The sequence below is a fragment of the Telopea speciosissima genome, chromosome 8, assembly GCF_018873765.1.
Source record: "Telopea speciosissima isolate NSW1024214 ecotype Mountain lineage chromosome 8, Tspe_v1, whole genome shotgun sequence".
Lineage (NCBI taxonomy): Eukaryota > Viridiplantae > Streptophyta > Magnoliopsida > Proteales > Proteaceae > Telopea > Telopea speciosissima.
This window is the reverse complement of record NC_057923.1, coordinates 25,507,056-25,519,321: the sequence shown is the minus strand read 5'-3', so window position 1 is coordinate 25,519,321 and position 12,266 is coordinate 25,507,056.

Sequence of the window (12,266 nt, the reverse complement as noted above, 5' to 3'; positions counted from 1 at the left end):
TTTTTTAGTGTAATTTTTACTTCATTCACTTAGTGAAATTTTCTCTTCTTTTCCTATTTTTTGCTTAAGTTCGTAGTTTTGATTTCAAGTTCCTAGTTTTGATTTCATAAGTCTAGTTTAATGGTTGTAATAGTTTTAGTTTAAAGCTTCTTAGTCTAAGTTCCTATGTTGATGACAAGACATGGAGATTTAGAAGAGGAAGCCATGAAGAGTTTATTCAAGTATTCAAGCACATCAAGGTATCTCATTCTCTAAACCCTTAATCTCATTCTCCTTCTCCTCTATCTCTCTCTATCTTCTTCTTCTTCTCCCTCTATTTCTTTTTTTTTTTATTTTTTTATTTGGTTGTGGTTTGTGGATGCACTTTTATTCCCTTATTCCTTTTTATGTGGTTATTATGTGTGACTGTATTTTTATTCCTTTCAATTTGCGTTAGTCTGATAGGTTAGATGCTCATGTGTTAGGACGTCAATTTAATCCCTTAATTCTGTTAGATGCTTATGAGTTAGGATGCATTAATTTTTATTAATTTAATTAGTTTAATTTAACACTTTAATTCGGTTCACTTTGCATTACTTTTAAGTTAGTTAAATAAAGTGACGTATATCTCCTCGTGTTCGACCCGTAGCTACGATTGACCCGTACGCTTGCGGTTTTATTTTAACTCAAACAGTTATAATTGAAACGAAACATATATCTTTTAAGTTCTTCCACTTAACAAGCATATCAATTGAGCAAAGAAGAACTCCCACTCAACAAACAGATCAATCATGTAAAGAAGTACTCCCACCGATCAAGAGAATAGAATAAACCGAATCAGCCAAGTTTGAAAGTAAAGATTCAAACCATAAATTCTGCATAAAGTAATCAAAACTATCAAACTACTCAAACTGATTACTTCTTTTGTTTTCAGTTAAGTCAACACTCTCAATGTTCTTCTTTCCTTTCTTGTTCATAAATAGATATCAATTCCATCAAGGATATAATCGTAGTTTGTTAAGTGCATCAGTATTTCTTTAATATGTTCTTCATGATTTTATTCGCTCATTCATTCATCTTCATTATTTCTTATTCTATTTTGGTGTTTAGTCTGATCATTCCATACTATTGATATACTTTCAATCCATGCCACCGAAGTAGCTTTCGTCAAATGGCTCAAGGCTAATTATACCCCATATGTTTACAAATTGATTTTTAACATAATCTTTCATTATTTCAATTCTTATTGATGAATTATTTCGTTAATGATTCATTATCCACATTGGTTAACCGTCAGTTACCATAACCATTCACTTATTATTTCATCTACCATAATAAGTTATCATTCGTCAATAACATAACACAACATCATAATATGGAAGGTTTCTATATCGTACGACATAATCAACATGTTCTTTCACCATCGCGTATCCATTCATCATTCAAACATGTATCAACATATTGCCATAAAATAAGTGATTCTATACTTTATCATCATCCACACACCAAATATATGTATGTATGCAATTTAGGTGATAAATATCAATCAACAATACTTCTTCACAATATTGCATTCTTGCCCTTTCGGGTCAAATGCAGACATCTCTATCATACTGCAAGTACCGCGAGATGACAACAACTTTCAAAAATCTCCCTCCACCTTTGGGTGATAGAAAAACCCCTAGGTTATGCACCTCAATTATAATAATTTTATCGCACTGCAAATACCGTGAGATATCGATGACTTTCAAAGATTTTTCTCCACCTTTGGGTGATAAGAAAACCCCTAGGCCACGCATCCCAAATTCTTTGAGTATACTATCTTTGGATGGACACACTGCCTTTCCAAGAAAAGATCAGTAATTTTCAAAAATCCCAGCACTTTTGGGCATCTGAAACCCTTAGACTACTATCCCTTCCAATCTATGTGCACATCACCTCATCAATCTTTGGCAACATTGCCTTTGGGCTAATGTTACCTACTCCACTGCTTTGACAGAACCATAAAAGAATTCAATTGACCACTTTGACGGATCACCATTTTACCCTTTCATAATTCTTCAACCTGATATGCAGCAATATAAGTAAAAATAAACACATTAAACGTCCATAATGTGTTGTGATATGCACATTCATCGTCTAAGTTGCACTAGTCAACCCAAAATAGTCCAAATATATTCAAAGTAGTATAATCGTCCAAAATAGGTCCCTAGAAGTATTAAACGTCATAAAACTAGGTACCAGCAAGTAGGTCTTGAAATTACGAACAAAACAAGACCAACCAGATCCTAATCTGATGCTCCATTCGCCCCACGCACCACCCGAAGATGACATAATTGTCATTAACGGGTCCCATAAGTTCATCAAAATTATTCAAATAGGATACCCAAAATTAAATTTCTGAAAACCGGACACATTGGTCCAAACCGGAGCTCAATCCGATGCTCCACGTCCATTATACCAAGGATTCAAGATTATTGGAAAATGTAAAAACTACAAAAACCATGGTTTCCGTTTACCCAAGATATGCCAAATTGCATATCAAAACGAAGAGCAGGAAAAAATAGACACACTAGAAAAAACCGCACCTCAAAATTCATCCAAACGAATCCACACGGGCCACTGGAAGTTTTTTGGTCATTTGCCCCCTTTTTTTGTTTTATTTAAGGAAGAATCGAACCGGTTCAGGCCAAACCGGACCGTCGATCCATCCAACCAAGTTTCGGGTCGTATCACCCTTGACCGGGTCCCATTTGACTGGGTCTGGGTTACCTTTGACCCAGGTCGGGTCCATCTCTGACCAGGTCAAACGTGACCCGCAAGTAGTCCGCTAACGTCATAGTGATGTCAGCCCTACAACGTCATGATGACATCATAATCATTATCATTTTTTTTTTCTTAAACTTCATCGGCGAGTGGATCACACTCGCCACTTTGGCCGGCGTGTCCGACGGTCGGCGGTGGTGATCCACCCATCGAAGCTCTTCTCTCCGAGCCCTTCAATTCAGTATAAAATTTTAATTTTTCTCCGGTCAAAAAATTCGGCAGCGGCCAAAAAGCGTACGGGTTCGCTGTAAATCCAATCAAAAATCTGATCTTCGCCGTTGAAAATTCTATTCATGTTCTTAAACAAGCAATCAATTGATTCTAGGTTTGTATGGATGGCTCTGATACCAGTAGTTAGAAAATCATTGGGTTTTATCAAACCCGAATCCATCCCCATATAAAGATCTAGAATACGATTGAATAAAAGAACAGGGAAATAAGGCATACCTAGCACCTATGTATGTTGGCGAAGAATAGATGAGAATACGCCGAAGAACAATAATGATCCGTTAAATAATGGTTGCGAATCCTTTAATGATTTTGGATAACCGCGATAGAGATCTTCCACAGTCTCCTAGACTCTCCCACAGAGTTTCCTTTCTTGTGGAGAAAAGAAAAAAGAGAATAGTGACTGTAGGGATCCCTCATCATTAGTATTTATAATACTCCCAAACCCGAATCCACTTCCACAATGGGTCAGGCGGGTCCGGTCCATCTCAATAAAATAGTATGAAGCCACGTCAGCCCTTGTATTTTTTGATCCCCATCAATATCGACCCGATAATTAATCAAGCCCACACATCGTCATTGAAAAATACCTAACAGTGCAAGTCCTCAAGATCTATATAATATCTTTTTATATCTATGTAAGTTTATTTTAATCTACCTATTGTTTCATTTGAGTTGATTATTTATTATTTCTCAAGTTATTGTCTTGAGATCACTACTGTCCCAAGCTGGGCATCAACGATATGGAAATGTTTTTCATGCAAATTTGAACATGTTTCATTTCTACATTATTGGTTTGTTTAGGTCTTGGTATTTAATACCTAATTTGTGCAAAAAATTTTTTTAATATTTTTCATTTTTATTTTTTATTTTTCTTCTTAAGATTTACATATTCTATATTTTAAGTATAGTTCTCATGTTTCTGATATTTTTAGAGTTTTATAGATTCTATTTTATATTATTTCATGCAAAGTTGTATTTTAGGGATTATGGTATTTTTGCTTATGTATTTTTATATTTTTTATTTTCTATAATGATTTCAATGGTTTTTTAGATTAATCATGTTCGAGTAAGATAGTTTATCATTATGTAATTTTTCTTAATTTTTTTTTTATGTTATATAATATTTTGCATGTAAAAGTATTTAGGTCATTTTATCCTTTTATTTTTATTTAAATTTTAAATTTTTGTGTTTATTCCATTTCATGTTTCTAGGGTAGAATCATATATTCCTAGGGTTAATTCATAATTAAATAATTTGTACTTGCATAATTTATGTATTCTAGGGTTTCATGTGCTAGAAAGCACATTTTAATCATTTTGTGTATTTTTGTAGAGTCAGATTTTTTATTTATCCTATTTCTGATAATTATTTTTTATCTGTTCTGCTTTCAACTTATAATACTTGTGCAATTTTTTGAATTTTATTTTTGTTCATTAATTAGGATGTTTTTATCTATAATTTGTAAAATAGATTTCTTATAATATTACATGCTCATAACTTTGAGTTTTATTTCCGTTTCACTAATAAACAATAGGTTAAGATTATCTTGTTTTATTGTGGTAATCCCAAGAGAGACACGGCCAACCACTGCTTGATTGGGGGAGAACTGCGGCAAAGGTATGACATTACTTTTTTTTTTTTTTGGTAGAAGGTATGACATTACTTTACAAGCTTATTTGATGTGGATTTTATTATTGCCCAGGAGGTGCGGAGCCGAATTCCTTTTTTGGTAGAATTTAGCTAGTGACGAAAGCTTTTGCCGGGTCATTACTGGCTTGCTTCCATCGTTTATTATTTGGGATCTTTGGCGGGAAAGGAATAATAGGAGACATGGTGAAGCCAGGCGCACCGCGGGTACTATTATTGAAAAAATCAAGGATTGGGTGCAGGGTAATCCTTACACGTCCAAAGTCAGGCAGTCAGTCATAGCTAGAGAGGCTCTAACTAAACGTCGATGGAGCTTTAAGGGCAACCCAAGGTAAGGGGGCAGAGGTGGGGTAGTAAGAAACAGAGATGGAGTTGTGTTGGCTGCATTCTCTAATTTCTATGGGAAATGCACTAACTTGGTAGCAGAGTTAAGAGCTTTCAGAGATGTGTTCTAAATTGGGATTTACAGATGTTGTGGTAAATTCAGATTCGGCCTCCACGGTTAGAGTGGTCAATCAGAATAAATGTAATCTTTGGAAGGGGTGGTATTGGTTTCAGGAAATCTAGGACCTCTGCACTTCCACTAGGGCATCTATTACTCTTGCTTACAGGGAAAGTAACAGAGCAGCTGACTGGCTGGCCAATCTTGCTTGCAAAATGGCAGCCAACAGGTTTTTCCATATGGGGGAGGATCTTCCAGGGGAGCTTCGGTGTATTTTACCGGAAGATAGGACTGGTTTACCGGTCCTTAGAAAAAAGTAGTTGCTTGTTTAGTTTTTTATTCATTCTGTTGTAAGGGGCAGGGTTCTCTTTGTTCGTGAGGTTGAGAGTTTTGAGCTCTATGGGTTGTGGTAAAGGCGGCAATGTCCCCCCTTATAATTGGTTTTATGTCCAATTTTTTAAATAAAAGTTAGGGGCCGCCCCTGGGTCCCAGATAATATTCAGGGTAAAAAAAAAAAACATGCACATAAATAAGTCTTCATTTCTTTTATTTAAAATTTTGAAAATTTACTTTGTAGATTATTACTTTAAATTACATCATGATATGTTATAATATGTATGTTTAGTTAATGATTATTATTTAATAAAAATATCAAATAAATAGAAAGACCAGTTTAACCAAAGTACCTAACACCTTCCTTGATTTGCTACCTAACTCAAACCTGATCTCATGATCAGAACTTTAGACTTTTTCAAATGAAGTCTTATGTCATTGATGTGGATCTTAGGTGGCCACTCCCTATTCCTTCTTCCCAAAGAAAAGGATATTTCCTTCATAACAAATTACTAATGTCACAAAAGAGTTGTGCTGACTTTGATTTCTTCTTTTCTCTCAATGTGTCTCCATTTATTGAGTTACCTTTTTTCCCTATTTTGGTACAAGCATTCAGTTACATTTAGATAGCCACTTTGTGTCATTGTTGGACCACCACATAAGTGAAATCAAAGTAATTAATGCAGAAAGTAGTCCCTCAATCCTCATGGGTAACCGACACTATAACTGGCCATCCCCAACTTTTTCAGCTTATTAAATTAAAGAGTAATGGAACCAAAGGGTCTAAGTGTCAAGGTTCATGATCAAGGCCTTATCCTAAATAAGATGGAATGGTGGTTCACCAAACTCCCAACTATTTAATATCTGCCCACTCTTTCACGGGAGAACAACACATTGCAAGGTTGTGTGATAGACTTATGCAATTGTACCTATAGAAGGGAAAACTAAGACAATTTTGAAAATTTTCTCTTTTTGATTATAAGAATTTGGAAAAGGAATCGTTATCCCCTTCAATTCCTCATATGGTGGCGGGAATTATCATCCTACCTCTGCCTAAAAACACTGCCCAAGGTGGGGTCCATTCCCCCCTACTAGAGGAATTGGAGGAATTGGAGGTGCCCGTGAATTGGAGGTGATAATTATTCTTTGGAAAAAGTGTTTGTTCCAATAGGAAAAAGAAGATTTTTATCACCTCCAATTCGCTGTCCACTCCAATTCCCTCCAATCCCTCACATAGGAGCAGAAATGACCACCCTACCCCACCTTGGGCAGTGTGTTTGGGCAGGGGATAAGGAGGTCATTTCCGCTCCTATGTGAGGAAATGGAGGGAATTGGAGCGGGCAGGAATTGGAGGTGATAACGAATAGGAAAAAGAGGAGGAAAAAAAAATGTAAGAAGTTTTATGGGTGTGTCCGTCCATTGAGTATCTATGGGTGATCCATCTAATTGCGTCATATGGATTGAAGATGTGGAAATTTTGACCATTGGATTCATCTAAAGTGGTCTAGATTGGGCCATTTGACAAATTTCATACTTAAATCTTTTATTAATCTTGAATTTTTTTTAAATTTTATTGTGTCACTTGGCTAGCTTCAATTTCGCTGAAACTTGACATGTGAGTAAGGGATCTTTGATTCTATTTCTCAATCGAATTTCAGTTCCCCGTCCCCTTCCCCACTCCTCCAATCAGATCTGTTATGTGGTACAAATAAGAGGATCGTTCATAGATATTTTATGGAAAAGCTCGCCCATAAAACTTGTTGCCAAAAAAAAAAAAAAAAAGTATCAGGCCCCAAACAAGTAGGAGAATTGCCTCAAATATGAGGTGCAAGTGAGAAAATAATTTAGGAAGTATCATTAGATTCCATCATAGTGAAATGGCATTTTCTGCAAGCATATGAGAGGTCCCAAAAGGAAAGGAATTAATTTTCCTATCTTCCCTTTGAATAAAAATGTAGTATTCCTTCACTCTCTCCCCTCTTGTAATCTAATCCCTTTTGTGGTGTAATGTAGTGTAGAAGCACACAATAAAAAATGGATCGTATATGGTATTCTTGTAATTTCCGAAGGGAACAGGTTTTTAAAACGTAGCCAACAAGTTTTGTAACATGGTAAGTTGTATGAGACAAATTTGTAGATTGATAGACCTGAATGTTTTTTGCTTACATGTCAAATTTCAACATAAACGATGGTCAAGTGATAAAATAAAACAATAAAAAAATCTAAAACCATTAAGAGAGTGCATGAGAGTGCTTGAAATGTCATATTAGTCGGTTTGATCTTTTATCAGTCATATTGGTCATGTGATCAACTTTAAATTATTCTCAAATATCCAATGGTCAAAATTGCCACTTGAAATGTCATATTAGTTGGTTTGATCTTTCATTGGTTTTAATTTATTTGTTATCAATATAAAAGGAAAAAGAACGTTGCTAGGTTGTGTGGCTTCTACGCCTAGACACAAGAGCGAGTGAAATTGCCGCCCATCCCCTCCTGAAATAAAATATCTCATCCATGTTGATTAGGGGTGTCAGCCGGTCGGCCTCGGTCGGTCTCGGTCGGGCCTAGTCGGGCCTCACCAATTTTACAGGCTGCACCGTGTCTGACCGTTTAGGCATTCGGGCTTGCCTTGGGTGGGCATGGTACGGTTTCATTTCGGTCGATCAGTGTTCGGTCTTTAATCGGGGTGGCTTTATTCGGGCTAAACGGGCCTAAACCTGGTCCAAAATGAGCTAATGAGCCATTTAACTCTAAATGGTCTCTAAACAGTGTGGGCTTACTAATTGACATGCAACCAAAATTTTAAGTTCAAACCATCACATCGTTGGGCAGTCACGGTACATCTCAACCCAAAGTCAAATAAAGTTTATCCCAACTAAAATAGTAGCACAACACCAAATAGAAAGCACATCTAACAAAGTAAGTAGAGGGAAAAATAATAATAGCACAACACCGAATAGAAACACATCTAACAAAGTAAGTAGAGTGGAATAAAAAAATAGCAGCACAACACCGAATAGAAGCACATCTAACAAAGTAAGATCCAAAAACTAAAACTAAGCCTCATCTCACTTACGTTAAGTGTATCTAACCAATAAATGTCAAAGACCAACAAAGAAACAAACAAAAAAAGGAAATTTGAAGGGAAGGGGAGGGGAAGTTTATAAGTTAAAGGGTCGGGCTAGGTCGGACTATAATCGGGCGGTCTAGGTCGGGACTGGAATCGATCGGTCTGGTCGGGCGCCCGACGGGCTAGGACCCCACACCAGGACCGCCCGATTACTAAACGTGTAGCCCGACAGGTTTAGTAATCGGGCCGGGCCAGGCTGGGCTTTAACCGGGCGGGCTCGGTCGGACCTGGCGGGCTGGGCCTGGAATTGGCACCCCTAAGTGTTGATGCCCGTGTGGGTGCTCTCATTGTCCGCCTTGCTGTTGTAGGGTTTACACAACCAAATAGTGATCTCTTGCCCCATAAATAAAACCACCAACATATCCTACACTCTCTCATATGAATTTTTTTATTTTTCTGTCTTTAAAAAAAAAAAAGGCAATAGTTTTCATGTATGTGCACGGCAAGCATTGAGTACAGTTGGATGGGCATTGAAATGACCAAAGACCCCCACGCCCTGTAAGACAGGCTCGATGGGAGGGGGGAATCTCCTGTGCACGAGTCTTGTCCCCTTATAAATTAAACTTAATATGAGAAAATGTAGGATACACTGGTGGTTCAGAGAACCTTTTGCCCTATGCATCCTCTCTCTCTCTCTCTCTCCCAAATAAAATGACCTTGCTACCTTTCCATGTACGAAACCATGTCTCAATGTAGCTTGCTCAGAGAAACCTCTCCCTAAAAATAATTATAACCTTCAATTAGAACATTACATTAAGTCCTTATAAATCCATATACAATGTGTTGGCGAGACTTATGGAAAGAATAATCAGACCAGTATAATGGATTCTCAGATTTATAAAAAGAGTGATCAGACCAGTATAATTGATTCTCCAAATATCTCTGGGAATCTGGCTCTTACTTAAGATAGATTAATTTGTAGCTCTACAGGCTGTTCACATTGTGTAGCCTTACCTCAACAGTTGTATAGCTATCTATTTAAAAGAGTCCCCCTCAAAACAATCAAGTTGAGTGAGGAAGTTCATCATGGAGTAGTCACTTCTTCTTCCTCGGTGTTAGTCACCTCTTCTTCCTCGGTATCCTTGGTTTCCATATTGATAGCAGGAGCAGGAGGGGAGGCATTAGTCACCTCTTCTTCTTTGGTGTTAGTCACCTCTTCTTCCTCGGTATCCTTGGTTTCCATTTTGATAGTCTCAGGTTGCTCTATTGCAATAGGCATAGGAACAAATTCCACATCCACATTAAATTGGTTATAGTCATAATCACCAGTCTCCCCCTGAAGTTGGTTCCTGTGAAAAAACATAGTATTTTCATCAAACTGAACATCACAAGAAATGAGCACCTTGCAAGTGGTAGGATCAAAATACTTATATCCCTTTTTAAGAGAAGAATATCCTAGAAAAATACATATACGTGCTCTATAACCCAATTTTCCACCATCTTGAGAATGAACATAACAAGTGCTACCAAAACTTCGAAGATGAGAGATATTAACCGGATGTCCTAGAAGAACAGTCATAGGAGCTTTAAAGTTGAGGGTCTTGCTAGGAAGCCGGTTAATTAAATAACAACTGGTAAGCACAGCATCAGACCAATAAGATTTTGGTGCATTAGCATGAAATAAAAGAGCCCGGGTAACTTCTACCAGATGGCGATTTTTTCGTTCAGCCACACCATTCTGCTGAGGAGTTCCAACACAAGATGTTTGGTGGAGGATACCCTGATCCTTTAAAAAGGACTCGAAGGGCCATTAGTGTACTCAGTGCCATTATCAGTGTGAAGCACCTGAATGTGAGTACCATACTGGGTGTGAACCATGTGATAGAATTCTTTGAAAACATTGAAAACTTCATTCTTAAAGGTGAGAAAGTATAACCAGGTTACCCGAGTTTTATCCTCAATAAAGGTGACAAAGTATTTAAACCCGTCATGAGAGTCAACAGGGGCTTTTCCCCACACATCTGAATGAACAATGCCAAACAATTTATTAGAAATAGTAGAGCTATGAGGGAAGGGCAGCCGATTCTGTTTAGAGTAGTGACATATATCACAAGCATGAGACTGAAAAGAAACAGAATTATTCAAGGACTGTAAAATATGATCTGATGGGTGTCCCAATCTCCAATGCCAGATCCTTCCCATAACTTCTTTATTTGGTCGTGCCACAAGAGCTATTCCTGGAAAATCAAGAATGTATAACCCATTTTGACATCGGCCTTCACCAATCTTCTTCTTTGATATTTTATCCTGAAAGATTACCTTATTGGATGAAAAAATAACATCATAGTGTAGATCTTTGGTTAGCTTACTCACAGATAAAAGATTAAAGGAAAGTGCAAGAACAAACAAGCCATCTGATGAATTGGAGAACAAATCAATTTTACCCGATCCTTGAACAGGGACATGGGTCCCATTGGTTATAGTAATGGGAGAGTGACCCGAATTAGGACTTATATGAGATAAAGCACCCAAATTTCTACACATTATGAGTGGCTCCTAAATCAATAATAACGAAGTTTTTAGATGATGCATTGAGTGCAAGAGCATTACCAGTATGTGCAATAGCCGAAGATGCAAAACCAGTGGGTGCCATTGCCGAGCTATTGTTGGTCTTTAAAAAATTCTGGAATTGCATGGCTAGCTGTCCAAGGATCTCGGATGACACAACATTAGAAGCGGCAGTGGCTTCACCACCCCCTTTGGCATCAACATTCTTATCTTTGGCAGGACGTAAATGAGGATTAAGGATCCAGTAGCGATCTTTGGTATGACTGTCTCGATCACAGTGGTTATAATGGTATCATGATGCCTCCTTACCACCACCACGTCCTCCTTTCTTACTTGTAGAGACTCCAATATTGGCAGAGTTTTTCAGACACATTTGTTCCAGTTTTAGGATTAGGATTCATCACACGACGCCGTGTTTCTTCACGTTGAATGATGGAACAAATGGATGTGAGGTAGGCAAAGCACTACTCATCAGAATTTATCTTTTTAGATCTTCGTATTTAGGTCAAATACTGGCCAATAATTGGAAAATATGATCTTGTTCCTCTCGCTTGACATACACATCAACAGTAGTAGCAAGAGGGCGATATTGCCTTAATTCATCCCACTTGCGTTTGAGACTACCAAGATGATCAGTAAAAGCCTGCTCAGGGACTTGCTCCATTTTGAAAATTTATTGTTGTAACTCAAACACCCGAGAAGCATTCTCGGTATGCCCATACATATCCTTCAGAGAATCCCACAGTATTTTAGATGTTTCATAGTAGCAAAAAATTTCATAAACTTGGGAGTCCATGGAGTTAAAAAACCAATTCATAACAAGATTATCATTGACCTCCCATTCAGCAAATTTTGGGTCCTTAGAATCGGGTGGTGTGACTCTGCCATTGATATAGCCGAGTTTTGAAAGATCACCAAGGGCTATTGTTACAGCCCAAGCCCAGGGCAAATAGTTTCGACCATTAAGACTAATAGAAGTAAGTTGATTATTAGTCTCAGTTGAAAATTTTGAAACCTCAGTCGAACTAGATGAGTTTAATGAATCACCAGATGATTTGCTTGAATCACCTCCCATGAGAACAAATTAAAAACAAGAGAAGAAAGAAAAACTTAGCTGAGACCCGAGTTCAGATCGATCACTAGAGACAGCAGATCTTCACTCTTCCAGC